This window comes from Lepidochelys kempii, chromosome 2, assembly GCF_965140265.1.
Source record: "Lepidochelys kempii isolate rLepKem1 chromosome 2, rLepKem1.hap2, whole genome shotgun sequence".
NCBI classification, from domain to species: Eukaryota; Metazoa; Chordata; order Testudines; family Cheloniidae; genus Lepidochelys; species Lepidochelys kempii.
Genome location: NC_133257.1, coordinates 94,700,573 through 94,723,027, shown reverse-complemented (window position 1 = coordinate 94,723,027; position 22,455 = coordinate 94,700,573). Strand labels below are relative to the sequence as shown.

General features: G+C 39.9%; 1 protein-coding gene across 9 annotated transcripts in view; it reads left to right on the top strand.

Annotated features, from left to right (window-relative positions):
- Window positions 1-22,455, top strand: part of LOC140906869 (cadherin-19-like) — a 169,266-nt gene that overhangs the window by 44,719 nt on the left and 102,092 nt on the right. The window lies entirely within an intron of this gene.

Below are 22,455 nucleotides of genomic sequence, written 5' to 3'. Positions count from 1 at the left end.
GATAAAGACCCTCTCGAAACAAATAAAAAGCTCCCATTAATCTTGCGCATCAGATATTTGGGGTTGGGGAGGTTGTTATTTTGCGGTCACAAATCCAGTTCTTAGCCAGAGTTCCAGAGCTAGGGTATCCCTTGAGAAAAAAAAAAAGCAGGGGAAAAAATCACTGTGTAGAAGGCAGATGGGCTGGAGACTCAGGTGCAGTAAGAGGAAAGGAAGTCAGAAGCCACAAGGGAAAGAGATCACACTGGAGCAGAGCTTCCTCTCCTGCTTCTGATTCCAAGTATCTTGACATGCACTCTTCAGTCTGCTGAAGAGCCTTAACCACAATCACATAATCAGTGTACCATGTTGTCAAAGTTGAGAAACCTACTTCTGATGGCTAGCAATGGATGTCCCAGTGTGGCTCAAAATAAAAAAGGAAGTAAACATTCAACCTATGCAAAGTTTTTGCAATATGTCCATGTCAATCCTTTCTTAGAGGCACTTCCCAAGTGGGAGACTCTTAATGCCCACTTCTGTCTTGGGATTTCTCCTGAGGCCACAAACAAAGATACCAATTGTCATGTTAGTCTTTATGAACTGACCATCTATCCACTAAGATGTGGTTCAGAACACCAACTCATTTCACTTCAGAGGCCATCAGATTGTAACAATGACTTTAGGACACTACTGATTTACTATAGGTGGGATCTGAACTGACATCTTCACCGTTATTGGAAGGGGTCCATTATTAATCAGTTGATCTATCCCACTCCCCACAAAGAGTTTCTGTCTTTGCATTCTGTTCAGGCCCAGGCCTATGAAACCTGGAAGGGCTTTGTGCTTCAGTCAAACTCTAACTATTGAGGATTAGGAAGCCAGGTTATCCCACAACTACCTACTAAAGGGTTTCTTGTACCTTCCTCTGCAGCACCTGGTACTGGCCACTGTTAGAGACCAAAGACTGTATTAAATGGACCACTCACCTCAGCCAATATAGCCGTTTCTGTGTTCTTTTAAATAACTGTAGTGCTGATAAACAGTCTATCATGATATGCTATCAAGCAGAAACTCCAGGAGCTTGAGTGTCCTGAGTGCAAAGTTTTTTTTCAGAATAATCTATGACCCCCTCCCCCCCGCCCCCAAGACCTGGACCTGCTGGCTGATTCTAGGGTGCAAGCAGCGTGGTGCCAAGACAGGCAGACAGCCTACCTTAGCCCCCCTGCTGTGCCGCTGACTAGGAGCCACCCAAGGTAAGCCCACGCACATCCCAACCCAAAACACCAACCCCATGCCCCAGCCCTGACCCCCCCAAACCTGAAGCACCCTCCTGCACCCCAAACCCCACATTCCCAGCCCAGAGCCCACACCCCAACCCCCTGCTGCAGCCCAGAGCCTCCTCCCACAACCTGAACCCCTCAACCCTAGCCCCACCCCAGAGCCCTCACCCCCTCACCTCAACCCGCAGCCCCCTCCCACACTCCAAATCTGTCAGCCCCACTCCCCAGCATGGAGCCCCCTCCTGCACCCAAACCCCCTCATCCTGAGCCCCATCCTAGAACCAGTGCCCCCAGGCCAGAGCCCTCACCCCCTACCACACCCCAACCCCCTGCCCCAGCCTGGCGAAAGTGAGTAAGGGTGGGGGAATGTAATGAGCAGGGGAGGGGCTAGGGTGTTTGGTTTTGTGCAACTAGAAAGTTGGAAACCCTAGCTAAGGGGCTGGACATTACAGGAAATGCTCTGAGGGTTTGGGGGCTTAGGAACCTGTTACTACCTAACAGGTCGTACAGAGAGAGTGCAAGGTCTACAAAGTCTTGTAAGGGAGTGCTGTGCTGCAATAGGCTGTTCGTTTTAGGGAGCTGATCCGCAGCAGACACAGAAGACTATTTCACTCCAAGTAGTTGTGAGGTGACTCTGTACTTCTTGGGAACAGCACACAAACACTGTGTATTACAGGGTTTTTATAAATGGTTTTACTGAAGTAAAATTCTTTACATAGGCACAGTAGTTTTTGAAATGAGCCAAGTTAGTTGTGCATTCATTTGCTGCATTGCTGCAGAGATTCTTTAGCAGGAATATACAGGGACAAAACAGTGTAATTTTCATTGGAGATGTCAGTTTAACAGTGAAAGCTGCCTTTATTTGTTGATTGATTGGGTTAAAGCAGAAATACTTAAAAGCTGTTAATGTTCCTTTAGGGATGTGCAGAAAAACTTCATGAATCAGAGGGGGGGGGAAACCAACCAGTCAACCAACCAACCAAAAAACAAAAACAAGAACACTTTATACTTGAATCAGTGGACATGAGCAAAAATGTTTATGTTCTATATTTCAGAGAATTTAGTTTATAATTCAGGTATTAAAAATTACCAAAGGAATTATACTTTCTCAATAAAGATGTGGTGTGTATGATTTAATCTAACAAGTGATTAAAGCACTGTCCCTATAAATATCTCTGACTTCTCTGTTGAATCTCTAAACTGAACAGAAATTAGAGACTAATCGTCTCTTTTGAAATTGAGGCAGTGGGCAGGAAGGGGAGTGCATGCATGTGAATAAAATTTTAGCAACCTTGCTAGAGGACCAAACAAGGTTACCACAACAAAACTTAAGCACTTATATAACTCTTCTCATCCATATATCTCACTGCTTCACAAAAGAGGGACATATTGTCTTCATTTTGTAGACTGGGACACTGGAGCACAGAGGCAAAACACTTAAACTAAAACACGCTTAAATACTTTCCTGAATAGGGATGGCCTTAAGCACATGCTTATAGTTAAGCAATTGCTTAGCCAAATCAAGACGTCGAAAGCCATTCAGCAAGTCAGTGGGAGAGGAACCGAATCCAGGTTGCCTGCCTTCCGGACCAGACCCTATCCAATAAACTATCATACTTTTGAACCAGCAAATAGACTGACATTAGAGCAGTGTTTTCTCCAGGTCAGGCTTAAGGTATATTTGTAAGGCAGAGTTTAGACTGGCACATGCCATTCCATTTTGTTCTCTGTAATAGGCCATGGAATTATTGAAGCTTTACACCTGTAAGCCACTACTTCCCTCATAAGAAACCCACTGCAAATCAGTGATAGCAACAATTTAAAGCAAAAAAAACCCTTGGATTAAAGATATGTACAAATTTGCATCAATGTGAGACACGGAGTGCAAATTCTACCTTTGGTTATAAGCAGAGGTTCCTGTCGAAGTTAAGTGGATCCCAACGTGTGTGTGTGTGTGTGTGTGTGCACGCATGTGCGTGTAAGGAAAAGTTTATCTTTAAGTGTGAATATTTTATAAGCTATTAAATAGAAAGAGAGAACAGTGTTCCTCTAGGAAGAAAATGTGAAGTTTTCTATTTTTAGAGCTATTTTTTCAGCTTTATTCTGCTCTGTTGTTGTTTTACACCAGTAACTCCACTGCATTAGATACAATAAGTGAGAGCAGAGTCAGACCCTTTTGTCTTTAAGGAGAAACTGAGATAAATTCTTGTGCTAATCTGTTTTTTTCTAATGAAGTCCAGAATCTTTATTAGAATAACAAAGAAATCTCAATAACAATACTTTGCAGTTATACAGGGCTGACTTCCACTGACTTCAGACTTTGGACTGAGCCCACAAAGAATTTTATCTGAGATTCTCAAAGTACTTTACAGAATGGGTAAATATAATTACCCTGCTTTTACAGTTCAGGAGTCATAAGGCAGACAAGTAACCTGAAAAAGGCTAAACAGTAAATCACTGGCAGAATAGGCAATAGAGCCCAGGACTCCTGATAGCCTATGTCCTGCTTGAACCAACACACTATAATAGCATCATACTGTTTTTAGCTAATTGGATCCCTATGCCCTTTCAGACATCTTGAAGTAGACCTGCTTAACAATAATAATAGCCATCTTTTCATTTCAGGCTTTTCCACTGTTTGCAATCCCTTGACCTTGCTGTTTGCAAAGTAGGCTGACTGACTGTGGAACTGAGTAGGCCGAGCTGCTGCATTAGCTGGTTCTCCATCTGGCTGGTGGTTAGTTGGCTGTCTCCCAAGACAGGAGTGACCTTGCTGCTGGGTAGCTAGCTCTTAATCTGATTGGGACCTTGCTGTTTTGCTTCTAGCATGGTTTCCTCCACTCCTGGCTGCCACGCTAGCTGGTTCTCCATCTGGCTGGTGGCCAAGATGACCCATTTGCAACTTCTCCATCTGGTTTATTCTTGGAATGATTTGCCGTCTGTTGATAATTTAATATAGTCACCCCACACACTCCTCCTACAGCCTTGCTACTGTATATCCTCACTTATTTCTGGCTTGATTTCTGCCTAATGCAGAGACTGAATCTGGCTCTATTTTTCTGTGCCTCTTCTTCTGTTTCTTTACTGTTCTGCTCTAGCTGGCAGAAGAGCCACCTAAGAATCTCTCGTCTTTACTGTCACTTTCCTCATTTATGCAGCGTTCCATTAATAGTTTGCTGTAGTCCTTTGTAAACCAGCTACAGAATCCGTCTTATATTGTAATTGTATCTTCATGGTCTTTTCCAAAACATCCATATCAGCCTTATACACCTGTTTTGTTTGTTCATTTGTTTGTTTTCACCCCTCTGTTGGTAAAATACTGCCTATTATAACATAGTCACTTTGTAAGCATTACATGAAAACAGACTCTAGCCATTCAAACTCCAGAAAATAGAATGATATCTGTAAAACCAAAGTCTTGTCTCCTTTGGATTGATAATAAATAGTTCATGATTATATGTTTTGTAAATGCAAAACACTATATAGGTGATGTGGATGATTATTCTATTATTACAGATCCCATCTCACCTGGGTTTGCCACAGAATGTTCCCTCCCTACTCCTATTGTGCAGTGTTGTATATTTGGACATCTAGTTTTGGAAACTTTAAGGTTGCTGCATCTCAGTTGTACTATATACACATTTATTTCAAGATCCTCAGTTAGTTTAAAGCAGCGTCCTCTGTATTGAAATCAAGGAGCGAGACCAACATTTCCTCATCTGAGAATCTGACCTATATTGTTCAAATGGCAGCATCTGTTAACAGTTATTACTCAGTGGTATATGAAATATCAGTTATTTCTAAATCTATTATAAGTACAGGGCAAACTTGTGGTTTTTCAGGTTCATTTTTGTGGTAAACTTTGGCCAATGCTAATTCATTAGTAACGATCTCTGCAATGACATTCATCAGAATGAAAAATCCATTCATGAAAATATTACTATTAATTATTACAAGGGTGAAGCCAGAATTCTGAAGCTCAAATCCATTTGGTCATGGGACACTAGATCCACAAAGGGAACTTAAACTCAGAGTTGCAACACTTGGCATTTAGGTTCTGTGACCCCCCCCATCTAGAGGTAGATGTCCAAGCCAGGTCTGCCCTTTCTTGCAAAACAACAACGAGGAAGAGGTGGTAGAGATGCTGGCAAATTAAATTGGGGAAAAAAACAGAAAATGAAATCTAAGATAATGCTCACTCTGTAAACTCTATTTTCAGTGCTTACAACTTCTTTTGGGCACTTCTTACTCCCACCTCTGCTAATTACTTTGGCTGTAAGTGTATGTCTACACCAGGGATCGGCAACCTTTGGCAAGCGGCTTGTCAGGGAAATCCACTGGTGGGCCAGGATGGTTTGTTTACTGCTGCAGTTCACCATTCCAGGCCAATGGGGGCTATGGGAAGTGGCGGCCAGCACATCCCTCGGCCTGCGCCACTTCCCGCAGCACACATTGGTCTGGAACAGCGAACTGCGGCAGGTAAACAAACCATCCAGGTCTGCCACGGGCTTACCCTGATGGTCCATGTGCCAAAGGTTGCCAATCCCTGGTCTTCACTTAGAGCTAGGGATGTGATTCCCAGCTCGTGTAGTCATACTCACAATAGCTCTCATCAAGAGAAGGTGATAAAAATGGTACTGTAGCAAGTGTAGTATAGGCAGCAGTGAGCAACAGCATGAGCTAGTTATGCTGAGTGCAAGACCACCTGAACCTCATGGGTGTGTACTTCTCACAGGTAGCCTGTGCGACCACTAGCTGCTGCCCATGCTACCCTGGCTATGCTACTATTTTTAGCACACTAGTTCAATGAAAGCTAATGTGAAGATTCATAGATACTAAGGTCAGAAGGGACCATTATGATCATCTAGTCCGACCTCCTGCACAACGCAGGCCACTGAATCTCACCCACCTACTCCTGCAAAAAACCTCTCTACTATGTCTGAGCTATTGAAGTCCTCAAATCATGGTTTAAAGACTTCAATGAGCAGAGAATCGTCCAGTAAGTGACCCGTGCCCCATGCTACAGAGGAAGGCGAAAAACCTCCAGGGCCTCTTCCAATCTGCCCCGGAGGAAAATTCCTTCCTGACCCTAAATATGGCGATCAGCTAAACCCTGAGCATATGGGCAAGATTCACCAGCCAGTTACCCAGGAAAGAATTGTCTGTAGTAACTCAGATCCCACCCCATCTAACATCCCATCACAGACCATTAGGCCTATTTACCATGAATATTTAAAGATCAATTAATTACCAAAATCATGTTATCCCATCATACCATCTCCTCCATAAACTTATCAAGTTTAATTTTAAAGCCAGATAGATCTTTTGCCCTCACTGCTTCCCTCAGAAGGCTATTCCAAAACTTCACTCCTCTGATGGTTAGAAACCTTCATCTAATTTCAAGTCTAAACTTCCCAATCACCAGTTTATATTCATTTGTTCTTGTGGGAATCAACATCCTACCTCCAAGTGTAGGAGGTAGCCTAATGCAGAAAGAGTGTGAGCGTTAACTCTTTCCTTTGAAATAATCCCACTTAGCCTGTTTCCAATAGGGAAACAGGTTTATCTCAACCTTTATTTTTCTTTGCTTTCAACTAGTAATCTTTTCAGTTTGAACTAGGTATGAAGAATGCAGCAATTTAAAGATGTGCCTTCTGGGTAAAAAAAAAATGAAATCCCAGCTCTCAAGTGTGACTGGGATTAATCACACACAAAACTAATTACTATACTAATTCTTGTAAAAATCAAATAAACCTAGTTTCAATTAACTCATTGTGGTAACCTTTGTGAAGAAAATAAAACTACAATCAGTCCAACTTAGTAAACAACTCAGCAGTAGGGATCCCTGTTTAAGGAGGCATCTGGGTGCAGGTGCAGCTGCTGCAGCCAGAGGGAGTTCATGGCAGCATGGCTTAATTCTACCACCAGGAAACAGTGGAACAACCAGGGGCCAGAACTTTTGTGGTGGAGCAGAATTACTCTAGTCTCTGGTGCCTATCTTAGGATATACAGGGGTCCCAAATTGGCTCTGTGACATATTCCAGGGTGTGTGTGTGGCGGGGGGGGGGGTATCAACCTCTAGCAGAAAAATGTAGAGGGGGATCCCCTCTGAAAGGGGATTCTTCAGGAGATTCCCTTGCCCTGAGCCCATTCCCCTGGGTTTTAGCCTGTGCAATGAATGGAAAGAGTGACAGAATTTGAGTATGTTCTCTTTCTGACACAATGCACTCCATAATAGCAATATTAATTGCACTGTTTAGAAAAAGAAAGATTCACCTTTGGAAAGGCATGACTACACTATAATGTTCAGATTATTTTCATTAAGAAGGTTATGCACCATTTCCACTAATTTTCACACATTTACTAAGTCTACACTTTTCCCAAAGTAATTATGTTTTGTTGTGATTCATTAAACTCCTATCCCCATTCAAAAAGGATTCCACAATATGGAAATGCAGAGTCAAAGATGGAGGAGGAAAAACATAAATAGTACATAAATGCACACAATTAAGGAACAATATTAAAAACCAGATAATGAAATTGATTGTCACGATTACCAAGGGAAGGGGTCCGATTTGTCAAAAGGGAAGTTACAGCTTGTGGTGGCTACTTAAAGCAATTATCCTATCTATAAGGAAATGGGATTATTGTGTTATTCATCCATTGATATTGCATATTGTATGCACACCTTTTGGCTAAAGATAATTGACCAATTTATGGTTTCTGGATTTATTGTTAATACTTGTTGCTTATAATAGTTCTAATGGGGGAGGTAGGATTTAGCTGTGTGGATGTCATTACCAACAAAAGGGCAAAAAGGGAAATATTTTTATTCAACATAAGGGCTTCAAGCTATATTGTGAAAGGGAGATGCACAGATACAATGCCTCCCAGTGATTTCATTGGGATGGTGTATCTCAGATAAGGACAATGGCCATAATCCAAAACACAATCACTAAACAAACTGAAAGAGGCGGGTAGAGGCAAAAAAGGCATCCTTCAAAATTGGAAGATAAATCCTACTGGGGAAAATAGAAAGGAGCATAAACTCTGGGAAGTCAAGTTTACAAGTATAATTAGGCAGGCCAAAAAAGAATTTGAAGAACAACTAGCAAAAGACAAAAGCTTAGAGCAATTTTTTTTTAAGTACATCAGAAGTAGGAAGATTACCAAACTATCAGTGGGACCACTGAATGATCAAGGTGCAAAAGGAGTACTCAAGAAAGACAAAGCAGTGGAGGAGAAACTCAATGGATTTTTTGCATCAATCTGCACTGCAAAGTATATGAGGGAGATTCTCACATCTAAGCCATTCTTTTTAGGTGACAAATCTGATGAATTATCAGAGATTGAGGTGTCATTAAAGGTAGTTTTGGAACAAATTGATAAATTAAACAGTAATAAATCACCAGGACCAGATGGTATTCATCCAAGAATTCAGAATGAACTCAAATTTTAAATTGGAGAACTAACTATGATAGATAACTATGATATGATAGATAATCAGCCTCTGTATAAAATGACTGAAGGATAGTTAATGTAACAGCAATTTTTGAAAAAAGCTCCAGAGGCGATCCTGGCAATTACAAGTCAATGAGCCAAACTTCAGTACTAGACAAATTGGTTGAAACTATAGTAAAGAATGGAATTATCAGACATATCAATGAACATAAAATATTGGCGAAGAATCAACACAACTTTTGTGAAGGGAAATCATGCTTCATCAATCTATTAGGATTTTTTTAGGCGGTCAACAAACATACAGGCAAGGGTGATCCAGTGGATATAATAATGTGCTTGAACTTTCAGAAAACCTTTGACAAAGTCCCTCATCAAAGGCTCTTAAGCAAAGTCAGCAGTCATGGGATAAGAGGGAAGATCCTTATGGATCAGTGACGCGTTAAAAGACATAAAACAAAGGGTAGGAATAAATGGTCCATTTTCAGAATGGAGAGGGGTAAATAGTGGGGTCTCCCAGGGATCTTTATTGGGATCAGAGGTATTCAACATACTCAGACAATCTGGAAAAAGGGGTAAACAGTGTATTTCAGACAATACAAAATTACTCAAGATAGTTAGGTCCAAAGTTGACTGAGAAGAGTTACAAAGGGATCTCAAAAAGAAAAGGAGGACTTGTGGCACCTTAGAGACTAACCGATTTATTAGAGCATAAGCTTTCGTGAGCTACAGCTCACTTCCTCAGATGCATATCGTGGAAACTGCAGCAGGCTTTATATATACACAGAGAATATGAAACAATACCTATTCCCACCCCACTGTCCTGCTGGTAATAGCTTATCTAAAGTGATTTCCAGCACAAATCCAGGTTTTCTCACCCTCCACCCCCCCACACAAATTCACTCTCCTGCTGGTGATAGCCCATCCAAAGTGACAACTCTTTACACAATGTGCATGACAATCAAGCTGGGCTATTTCCTGCATAAATCCAGGTTCTCACATCCCCCCCACCCCCATACACACACAAACTCACTCTCCTGCTGGTAATAGCTCATCCAAACTGACCACTCTTCAAGTTAAAATCCAAGTTAAACCAGAACATCTGGGGGGGGGGTAGGAAAAAACAAGAGGAAACAGGCTACCTTGCATAATGACTTAGCCACTCCAAGTCTCTATTTAAGCCTAAATTAATAGTATCCAATTTGCAAATGAATTCCAATTCAGCAGTTTCTCGCTGGAGTCTGGATTTGAAGTTTTTTTGTTTTAAGATAGCGACCTTCATGTCTGTGATCGCGTGACCAGAGAGATTGAAGTGTTCTCCGACTGGTTTATGAATGTTATAATTCTTGACATCTGATTTGTGATCTCAAAAGGGATCTCACAAAACTGTCTGACTAGGTTACAAAATGGCAGATGAAATTCAGTGCTGATAAATGCAAAGTAATGCACTCTGGAAAACATAATCCCAACTATACATACGTAATGATGGGGTCTATATTAACTGTTACCACTCAAGAGATCTTGGAGTCATCATAGGTAAATATTTAAAAACATCTGGTCAGTGTTCAGTGGCAGTCAAAAAAGCTAACAAATGTTAGAAACGAATAGGAAAGGTATAAATAATAAAACAGAAAATATCTTAATGCCACTATATAAATCCATGGTATGACCACACATTGAACTCTGTGTGCAGTTCTGGTCAAACCATCTCAAAATATATATTAGAACTGGAAAAAGTACAAAGAAGGAAAACAAAAATGATTAGGAGTGAAACCCTGGGTGTCCCTAAGCCTCTGACTGCCAGAAGCTGCAACTGGATGATGGGATGGATCACTCAATAATTGTCCTGTTCTGTCCATTCCCTCTGAAGCCTCTGGCACTGGTGACTGTCAGAGGACAGGATACCAGCTAGACAGATCATTGGTCTCACCCAATATGGCCATTCTTATGTACACCCCAATGAGAGATTCTCGTTGACTTAGGGTCAGGCTCAACATCTACTAGAATCCAGGGGAAGACAGCCACTACACAATCCTTAAAGAGGCTGTAATGCACCTTCCCACTATTTCTGCTAGGACCCATTGGCTGGTCTGTATGTAGGGTCCTCTCCCTCCCTATCCTTGGAAAGCATGGACTGCTGCTCTAGCCTGAAGTAATCCTTACACTTATAGACTTCCACTGTGTCCACTGCCTGCAATATATGAAACAGGAATGTGTGTGTGTATATATTTCCTTTTATTGTGCATCCATCTGAACAAAGTTGAACCTGCATATTAGGTCAGTATCTAAATATCCCTCAATTTCTTATACTATTTCTATTAAATTGTAGGTTACATAAATATGTAGGGGCGTTTTTTTTGTTTGAGGTTTGTTTGTTTTTTTTTGGTATCATTGATGAGCTGAGAATTCATCAGATTAAAGCCCTTTCTAAGAATGAAACTCCCGGAGATAACCTTCCCTAATACTGCTCATTGCACAGTGATAAAAGCACCATGTAAAGACATACACACAAGAAGCCAATTCCAGTGTACACCACATTCCCATTCTGTTGGCACTGTTCAAAATCCAGGAAAGATGCTAATATATTCTGGATCAGTATGTATTGACAATTTATCTATTAGCCAACTATTTGCGTTTCTAGAGACAGATCTCATTTATAGAGCAGTGCCATAAAACACATCAATTTGCCAGCAATGGGGACACTTGGAGGCCATTTGACTGGTTTCCATTAACCTCTTGCCAAAATGTTCAGTAGTTTTACAAAGTGATTATTTTCTTTCCCCCCTCTTTCTCTCTCTCCCTTTAATGACCATGCTGCACTTGTGATTTATTTTTTCACCTTCTCTAAGATCCATAAATCTTCCTAAAATTAAAAAAAAAAAAGGCAGCTTTGTTTGTGGTGCAATACTCATTCTTTTTCCATACTCTGCTCTAGTTTCAGGGTTCTTATGTTCAGTGTGTAAAATTCAACTCTGTGCAGAGGCCCAGCACAAAGCTTATCCATCACTGAAATCCAATTTAAGCCTCTCTCTCTGTATAGTCAGCCCATTCTGTACGTTAGAAGGATAATTTTAAACAAGGCAAGAAGAAAAATTATAAGGTTTGAATCACATTTTTTGCCCTGAAGGTGAAAAAAGATTTGTCTGACTTCTCCTTTGGGATGCCAAAAATTCCCACATTAAGACATCCTTCACTATGGTGAAACCTCCACATAATGGGCAAGGAATACATACAGATTTTTCTGAAGTCCACTGTAAAGGGGAACACTCACTATCGGTGTTGCCTAGTAGTCAGGCGAGGGAGCAACAAGTTGTCTCCCTCCTTGACGAACTCCCCTTTACATATATATCTGTAACTGGATATATCTAACTGGGGCTGATTCCCATTTACTGCCCTGAAAGCCCAAGTGCTTCTGCATATGCAGCCCCAAGAGGGGCAGGGGAAGGCCGGGAGCAAGGGCCAGAGAGCAGAGCAGGCGCCAAGCAGCTGCCTTGCAGGAAAGGGGAATGGCAAGGCTCCTGGCTCAGTACAACTAAGGGGTGCCTCCCATGTGTCAGCATTGCTTCCTGCTCTGGGCAAGCTCTGCACAGCAGTGGGGAGGAGATGAAGCCGGAACTGCTGCTACCAGGAGAGGAGCAGGAATGGGGAACATGCTCAGCCAGGCAGTAATGGCACTTCTGGCCAACTGTGCTGCTCCTCTGCCACAGGGAACTTTGGGATACAACCAGAGGACTTCCAGAACCTAGTCAAGCTGGGGCCCTGGGCACACAGGAAAGCAATTGGGCTCAGAGCCCTAGGTCCCAGTTTAACATGGGCTTAGACCCTCCAAACTTGCAGAATAACTTTTTCTCCCACAGCAAATTAAAGAACCACAAAGAAAGTTTCTGACCTTCGCAATCAGTCTCACTAGTCTCTCCTCTGCAAGCTATATGAGGTTTGTGTTGCCAGATGTCAGGCAATGAGAACTCCAGGCAGTACTTCCCCTGACCTCAGAGGAGAGCTTCCTTCTACCCCCTGCCTTCTCCAAGTGGCTCTGCTTCTCTTTTGAACCTCACCTCCAGCTTGTGCAGTCTCTGCAGGTGTGGCACGGCAGCACTGCCTGAACCAGATCTGCTCCTTAGCCCCTTGTTCTACAGTGTGGGGTATACAAACATCACAACCACTAATACAGCTGGATGAATCTACCAGAGTGGTATCATTAGAAAGCAGTTTTTCAGTGATGCCTGCCCTCTATTGTGCTAAATTGAGAGCTTGTCCTACTTTAATTTGTTTTATTTTAAAATCTTATTTTTTTAAAGGTTGCCAGTTGTCATTTTCTTTCATCAAAAGAAAGTGTTATAGCCAATGCTTGTTTAAGCGGGGGAAAACAACTTGAGTTCTTCAAACAGAGTAATTATTCTATTCTGAATATTTAAACAAACTTCTGCTGCAATTCTCTTCCACTAACCCTAACCCACTAAGCCATCACAATAAAAACATTAAAAAGGTCTCATTTCATTATATTTAAACAGTAATGCAATACTAAACTCCCTGGCAAAAGGGTGGAATGAGGTTGAATTGCAGGTTGTTTAGAAAGATTGGTTAATGGGCAAAACCTCAAAATTATTTAGTGATTTTGATAAGTACCCATTTTTGGCACCTTATTTTAACTATCCAGATAAGCACCTAATGGAAATATCCAGCGCTCTTGACTATATAAAATTTCTTCTGGCCAGGTAAAAATATGAAAAAAAAATCAGCTGGAATTCTGTCACTCTCCCCTCCCCCAGCCCCTGCCCCAAATACCCAGGTAATATTCACTAGTATGAAAATTAAAATTTCATTTGTTTTTAAACTCAGCTTCTTCCAACCTTCAAAAACATTTGTTTCAAAAGTGATGGGCAAATGTTCAGGTTGTTGCTTAACTGTAGCTGACCTAGTTTGCCTATTCCTTTTGATTGTGATACAGATTTTACTGTCAGCAAGCAGAGGTTCTCCCCTGTAGAGATAGCTGATGTTAGGTCTTTCATGTGTCTTGGAGGGAAGCTGTGACAACAGTCAAGGTGACAGTGTCTGCTGAAAGGTACCATCTTTCTGTGAGATACCTCTCTGTTGGAAGTAGTGGACTGTGACCTGCGAGATTCAGGGAAAAGATATCAGGGTAATTTTATTTGTCACAATATGGCAGTCCTAATTATTTACTTTGAATGTTTATAACAAAAAGTTCTGGTGGTAATTAGTAGATGTATTAAAAATCATTGTTTTATCTATCTATACATCAGTAAAACACATTGGGATGTGCATCACTAGCCAAACACATAGCCAGGGTGATTTTATGTGGTTCTTACCCTTTATTGCCAAGAACTTACTTTAATGTTCCATTTATTTTCTCATACAATCAGTCGTCCCCCAATTTGGTGGTCGCCGCTGAGCTAATTTGCTTTGACCACAGTCTGGGAGATGATGTTCTGTTCTCCTCAGAGTAAATTATTTGGGAGATTTCCTCTCACAATCATGGGAAGCCCTCTCCCTCTCAATATGGCCATTTTAAGGCAGCAAAAAACTTGCTTAACTTTTTCATAGCTTTGAAAGTTGTGCACACAGTGCAGCTTACCCTAGCCCATCTTTCTGTGCCATCTATTGCTGCAAGCTTATCTGCTTCTGGCCAATGGTTCCCCATTTCATGGGATAGGTGTGCTTATCATAGCTGGCCAGTCCATTTAATCAGTTCTACTTTCTTTCCTGTTAACCTCTAACTTCCAGTAGCCTCCTATTGTCCTTTCTCTTCTGTATGCACTTAGCATGCCCTACTTACGGCTCATCTACATGGCCTCACAGTCAGGACTATGGGAGTATGAATTGTAGCGTGCACTAAAGTGTGTTGTAACTGCCCCATGTAGACCCTGCTAGAGCAAACTAAAAGGTACCTAGTTCACATTAACATAATCCTAGTAGTTCAACACAGCAACACTACAGCAGCAGGGTTTACACAGAGTAGATACAACTTTGATGCGCATATAACAGATATGACAATATTCTGCAGTGTCTTGGACAAACCTTATGGAATTAAGATAAACATTATTTAACTAAGCTTAATACTTTTGGGGTCCATTGTATTAAAAACACAATTGTGTGTATTGTATTGTGAAAATATGTAACTTCTCCTGTAGATTGACTAATGCAATCTCTGGGAAGGAGTAGGACCTTGAAAGGATTTTGGAACAATATTTGTTAAGTGGATTTCCTAAGAAATATTTGTGTTGAAGTCAATGCAAATGACCCCCCTCTAAGTTTTGAAGCTGTGCATTGAGGAAAAACTCATTGCCTACTGTTTACATGCTGCTGAAAACTCCAGAAAAGGACCCCTGAATGGTGTAAAGGATGGGCTAATTTTTTCATGAGTATTGTAGTTCTGACCTGAGGGTGTTATGGAGTTGTGACCATAGAAAAGACCCCTTGGAGGGGAGTGAGGTCTAAGAACCCAAGTTGGAGACAGTTGCAGAGAACTCTGGTAAGCTTATTCTTTTATTGCTTTGAATATATTTTCTCTGTAATGCTTTTATCCTAAGAATAAATGTGCATGCATAGGAAGTACTTTGTGATGGAGTAATTGCCAACAGTTATGCTATTATTAGTCTCTGTTTAGGCTCCCCATCTTTTGTTCAGAGTAACACAGTCAAGGCAAGGAACCATTTATCCTGAAAATACTCTGGTCAGAAGAGAGACAGACATGGGTCTCTACCCAAAAAAGGCAATGACTAGGAGCTGGAAGTCTGAGACAGAGTGCCCTTGCTGAACCACAAAGGGGAAATGCAGATATAGTTGCCCTGAACAACTTAGACTCCTGGCTGCAGGTCTGTGTAGATAGCCTAGGTAAATTCCCATCACCAGTTTCTGTCCACAGCCTTTTCCCATCTCCTCAATGAGTGAGGATATTGCTGTGTTCTGCCTATTTCTACGTTATTGTTGGTTCTGAGTTAACTTTCATCTCCACTGGAGAAATAATGAAGGATGACACAAATAGTAAGAGCAAAAGTATTTCTAATGCAGCAAATCTCATCATACCACTGTCATGCCATCCATATATCTCCACTCTTTGCAGATACAGAAAGAGGGCTTTCACAGCATAGTCTTACATGTGTAGCCCTTCAGGTCATCTGCTAGAGGCTAGACCTCTCACTTTATTCTTTAAGGAAGTGCTGTGATGTGACAGACAGTTCTGGAGACAGACATCTTAAGCTCTAAAAAGTCTGTGTCGTCAGATGGTATTTTGCACCTATTCACATGCTCTGAATCCGATGCAGATTCACATTTCTTAGGAAGTTACAATTCCTTCCGAGAACTACCACTTCAGAAGTAAGAAGGAAAATCTGACTTTAAATCTTGGTCTAGCCTAAACTTTAAAGGTGTGATGTTAGATCACATTAGTTAAAAAGAAAAGGAGTACTTGTGGCACCTTAGAGACTAACCAATTTATTTGAGCATAAGCATCTGATGAAGTGAGCTGTAGCTCACGAAAGCTTATGCTCAAATAAATTGGTTAGTCTCTAAGGTGCCACAAGTACTCCTTTTCTTTTTGTGAATACAGACTAACACGGCTGTTACTCTGAAACCTCACATTAGTTAACTTACTCCAACATGCTCTGAATTCTAGTCAGGACAAAGCAAGTTGTATTTTAGCATGTGCTCAATGGGTCAAATTAAAGGCTAGAAGCGAACCTAAGCATATCAACAGAAAACCTTTCACCTCCTGATCATCTTCAGGGGAGACTTCTGTCAAAAGTAACTTTTACGAGCTATCAGGTGAAGAAGAAATTTTATGCCAAGTCCAGCATAGGCATCCTGTAATCTCATTTTCTAATGAGGAACCTGCAAAATATGGAATTGCCAAATTCAAGAAGAAATCTATTAAATCCAGAGCAACTTCTTGATCCTCAGATGAAGGGTTAGCCATTGACTAGTTAAAGTAAAAAAAATCTACAGACACATCCTTCTTGAAGGAAAAAAAAAAAAGATAGGGACATGTAAGTCAGGTCATTTGATCAGGAAATAAAAACAGCTCTGTGTGATTTAAGTTAGTAATCTCACAGTGCAAATATCAAATCATCAGAAGTGAATAGCTGAATGAATATTTTGCTGTCAGTGCATCTAGAAATTAATTTGCACAAATGATTAATTACACCAATGCAAGTAATGAACAAGGCCACAATTCCGCAAGCTGTTTTGTATAGGAGGACCTCTGTACCCATGCAGAACACTTTGCAGGGCAGGGCCAAAATGATAAAAATCCACAATTGATACGTGGACAATTTGTGAACAGAATAAAGGGCTAAATTTGCCGGGGCCGGGGGAAACAAACAACGACAACAAAAACACTGAATTGCTGGTGTAGCTTTATGCAGGGAAAGAAAATAATCCCCTTGCAAGTTTTTCAGACCTTAACCAGGTTTGTTAAACCTGAGTTTCACTCAGAAATAATGCAGTCAAATTATAGTAATTTACATTTCCTTTCCTTATATAAAATTAGCTGCCAATAAATAAGTAAAAAAAAAAAAAAAAAAATGCAGTTATTTACAAAATACCCACTTTAAAAAAAATACCATAAGGTAATGTTTCACTTCACAAAATAATTAAAATGGGTCCAAATGAAGCCAGATGAAATGAATATAGAGAACAAATAGATATCTTGGAATTTATGCTCTCTCTAGTTGATGAGAAAATTTCAACCACTTGTGTACAAAAAATTGTATCTATGATGACCATGTCCTGAAAAATTTTCCTGAACTCTTCTGGCCTTCAACTCCCCCCCCCCCAAAAAAAAAAAACACATCAAAAGCAAGCTCCCCACAGACTAGGAAACACCAACCCAAATCATCACCCTGCCCCATAGGTCCTGCCAAAACAGATGAAAATCCTCCAGATATAGCTCCACTAGGGCTGACAATCAATTAAAAAGAATATTGCACAATTAAATCGCACTGTTAAACAATAGAATACCATTTATTTAAATATGTTTGGATGTTTTCTACATTGCCAAATATATTGATTTAAATTACAACACAGAATACAAAGTGTACAGTGCTCACTTTATATTTATTTTTGATTAAAAGTATTTGCACTGTAAAAAACAAAAGAAATAGTATTTTTCAATTCACCTAATACAAGTACTGTAGTGAAATCTCTTTATCATGAAAATTGAACTTACAAATGTAGAATGTACAAAAAAAACCCCTAAATAAAACAATGTAAAATTTTAGAGCATGCAAGTCCACTCAGTCCTACTTCAGCCAATCACTCAGTCAAACAAATTTGGTAAAAATTTTCAGGAGATAATGCTGCCCACTTCTTGTTTACAATGTTTCCTGAAAGTGAGAACAGGCGTGCACATGACACTATTTTAGCCGGTGCCGCAAGATATTTACGTGCCAGATGCGCTAAATTCATATGTCCCTTCATGCTTCAACCACCATTCCAGAGGACGTGTCCATGCTGATGACAGGTTCTGCTCCATAATGATCCAAAGCAGAGCTTCATTTTCATCATCTGAGTCAGAAGCCACCAACAGAAGGCTGATTTTCTTTTTTGGTAGTTCGGGTTCTGTAGTTTCCATATATCTGAGTGTTGCTCTTTTAAGTCTTCTGAAATCATGCTCCATACCTCATCCCTCTCAGGTTTTGGACGGCACTTCAGATTCTTAAACCTTGGGTTGAGTGCTGTAGCTATTTTTAGAAATCTCATATTGTTACCTTCTTTGTGTTTTGCCAAATCTGCTGTGAAAGTGTCCTTAAAACAAACATGTTCTGATCATCATCCAAGACTGCTGACATGAAATATATGGCAGAATGCAAGTAAAACAGAACAGGAGACATACAATTCTCCCCCTAGGAGTTCAGTCACAGCATCATCAGCATGGAAGCATGTCCTCTAGAATGGTGGCCAAAGAATGAAGGGGCATACAAATGTTTAGCCTTTCTGACATGTAAATACCTTACAATGCTGGCTACAAAAGTGCCATTTGAACGCCTGTTCTCACTTTCAGGTGAGACTGTAAACAAGAAGTGGACAGCTTTATCTCCTGCAAATTGTAACCAAACTTGTTTGACTGAGCGATTGGTTGAAGTAGGATTGAGTAGACTTGTAGGCTTTAAAGTTTTACATTGTTTTATTTAGTTATTTTTTGTATATAATTCTACATTTGTAAGTTCAATTTTCATGATAAAGAGATTTCACTACAGTGCTTGTATTAGGTGAATTGAAAAATACTATTTCTTTTGTTTTTTTACAGTGCAAATATTTGTAATCAAAAATAAATATGAAGTGAACACTGTACACTTTGTATTCTGTGTTGTAATTGAAATCAATATATTTGACAATGTAGAAAACATCCAAAATATTAAATACATTTTAATTCGTATTCTATTGTTTAACAATGTGATTAATCGGGATTAATTTTTAATTGATTTTTTTAACTTAATCGCGTGAGTTAACTGCAATTAATTAACAGCCCTAATCTCCACTGCTATGTTGATTAGTACCCCCTACTACACACCTTTCAAGATTTAAGCATCTGACGCATGCCTGCCACAACATTTGGTGTACCTCATCCAGTGCATCACATACCCAAATAACTACATGGGTCAAATTAGACAGTCATAGAAATTATAGACATGTAGGACAGCAAGGGACCTTGATAGATCATATAGTCCAGTCTCCTGCATTGAGACAGGACTAAGTATTATCTAGACCATCCCTGACAGCTGTTTGTCTAACCTGCCCTTAAAAACATAACATGAATGACATTTCACAATTTCTTTCTGTAATTGATTTCAATTATTAACAATAAGGAAGTTTTGCCTAATGTCTAACCTTTATCTTCCTTGCTGTGGTTTAAGATCATTACTTCTTGTCCTGTTCCCAGTGGACAAGAAGTACAATTTATTACCCTCCTCTTTATAACGTACTTGAAGACTGTTATATTCCCCACTCAGTCTTTTGTTATTCAGACTAAACAAATCCATTTTTTTCAATCCTTCCTTTGTTGGTCATGTTTTCTAGACCTCTGATCATTTTTTGTGGCTCTCCTTGAGACTTTCTCCAATTTGCCCACATCTTTCCTGAAGTGTGGTGCCCAGAACTGGACACAGTACTCCAATTGAGGCCTAATCTGTGCTTATAGCATTCCTGCTAAAACATCCTAGAATGATGGTTTGTTTTTTTTTTTGGGGGGGGGGGCAAACAGTATGACATTGTTGACTCATGTTTATTTTAGTTTGTGATCCATATAACCCCAGATACGATGACCAGATAGTAAATGTGAAAAATTGGGATAGGGTGCGGGGGGTAATAAACACCTATACAAGACGAAGCCCAAATATCGGGACTGTCCCTATAAAAATCAGGACATCTGGTAACCCGACCCCCAGATCCTTTTCTGCAATACTCCTTCCCAGGCATCATTTCCTATTTTATACTGGTGCAATTGATTAGTCCTTCCTATGTGTAGTACTTTGTACTTGTCCTTACTGAATTTCATCTTACTTATTTCAGACCATTTCTGAAGTTTAAGATCATTTTGAATTCTAATCCTGTCCTCCAAAGCCCTTGCAACCTTCCAAACTTAGTATCATCGACAAGCTCTATGAGTGTACTCTGTCATTATCCAAATCATTGATGCAGGTATTGAATAGAGCTAGAGACTCACCTTGATTGTGAGTCATTGATAACTACTGAGTACAGTTTTCCAACCAGCTGTGCATCCACATTATTGTAGGTTCATCTAGGCTGTATTTCCCTAGTTTGTTTATGAGAAGTTCAAGTGAAACAGTATCAAAAACCTTTCTAAAGTTGAGAAAAACCACATCTGTTGCTTCCCCCCACATCCACAAGGCTTGTTACCCTTGTCAAAGAAGGTTGGTTTGAGTGATTTGTTCTTTACAAGACTATGTTGACTGTTACTTATTACCTTATCTTCTAGGTGATTACAAATTGATTGGTTATTTGCTCCATTATGTTTATGGGTACCAATAATTCCCTGGGTTGTCCTTATTCCCCCTTTCTATATATAGGGTACTATATTTGCCCTTTTCCAGTTCTCTGGGATCTCTCCTGTCCTCCACAATTTCTCATAGATAATCAGTAATGGCTCAGAGATCTCTTCAGCCAGGTCCTTATGTATTCTAGGAAGTATTTTATCAGGCCCTGCCAAGTTGAACATATCTAACTTCTCTAAGTAATTTTTAACTTGTTCTTCCCTATTTCAGCTTCAGATTCTACCCCTTTTAAACTGATGTTCACTGCACTATCATATGATTACTGCTAAAGTTTTTGGTGAAAAAACAAACAAAACAAAAAAAGGCATTTAACACTTTGGCTATTGCTATGTTTTCTGTTATCATCTTTCTCTCCTCATATTAATGGCCTACCCAGCCCTTAGGCTTCTTCTTGCTTCTAATGTATTTGTAAAATGTTTTCTTGTTACCTTTTATGTCCCTAGCTAATTTAATCTCATTTTGTGCCTTGGCCTTTCTAATTTTGTACATGCTTGTGGTGGTGGGTTTATTTATATTCATCCTTCATAATTTGACCTAGTTTCCATTTTTTTGTATAACTTTTTTTTGTGTTTCAGGTGGCTAAAGATCTCCTGGTGAAGCCAGAGTGGTCTCTTACCATATAACCAAACTTTCTTACACATTGAGATAGTTTGCTCTTATTCCCTCAATAATATGTCTCTTTATAAAAACTCCTGAACCTTTTTCTTTAGACTTGATTCACATAGGAACTTACCAATTCTCTGAGTTTTCTAAAGTCTGCATCCATGAAGTCCATTGTCTGTATTCTGCTGTTTTCCCTCTTACCATACCTCAGCATCATTAACACTATCATTTCATGATCACTTTCACGCAAGCTGCCTTCCACCCTCAAATTCTCAACTAGTTCTAGATTTGATTCTGACAAATAGGAGGAAGAGCCTCTCCCACAGTAACTTTTTTTTCTTTGTATTACAAATGATGGAGAAAGTGATCTCCAATGCATTCCAAGAACTTGTTTGGATAATCTACCCTGCCGTACCGGCTGTCTGTGTAGTTTGAATACCCCACCAACACCAAGTCCCGTGCTTTGGATGATTTTGTTAGTTGATTTAAAAATAGCCTCGTGTTTTCCTAGTTAGGTGCTGTACAGTAGTCCCCTACCATGACATCAGTATATTTGAAAAATGTAGAATACATCCAAAAACATGCATAATAAATTGAAATTGGCATAGTACAATTAAAACTGATTTAATCACTACTATATTTTTAATCTCACAATTAAGTGCAATTATCTTTTAAAATAATTTGACAGCCCAAATTATAATCATTTTATATTCTCTATTATGGTAGACTAAGGTTTGTTTTGGGGTTTTTGTGAAAACTAAGCATCAAAATTAGCTTTATTAGTCAGTTACAAGGAAGATAAAATGAGACATTTCATAAAGTGTCAGAAAACAAGAGGCAAGACAAAGCTATACTATGGATATGGTTCTCTCACAGTATCATTTCTGTTCAGAAACAAGGAAAAGATTCGGAAAAGTCATTGCTGGAGAGCAAAAACACAGACTGCTGAAACCCTCTCCTCTTTTATATAATTTTTGTGACTGCTCTAAATTTATCATTTGCTTCCCTGATTACTCCCTAAACAGACGGCATGTCCCTTTCATTTGCAAAATACTCTCACACAAGATGAATTACTTTCTTACCACTTCGGTTACATGCCAAGAAGT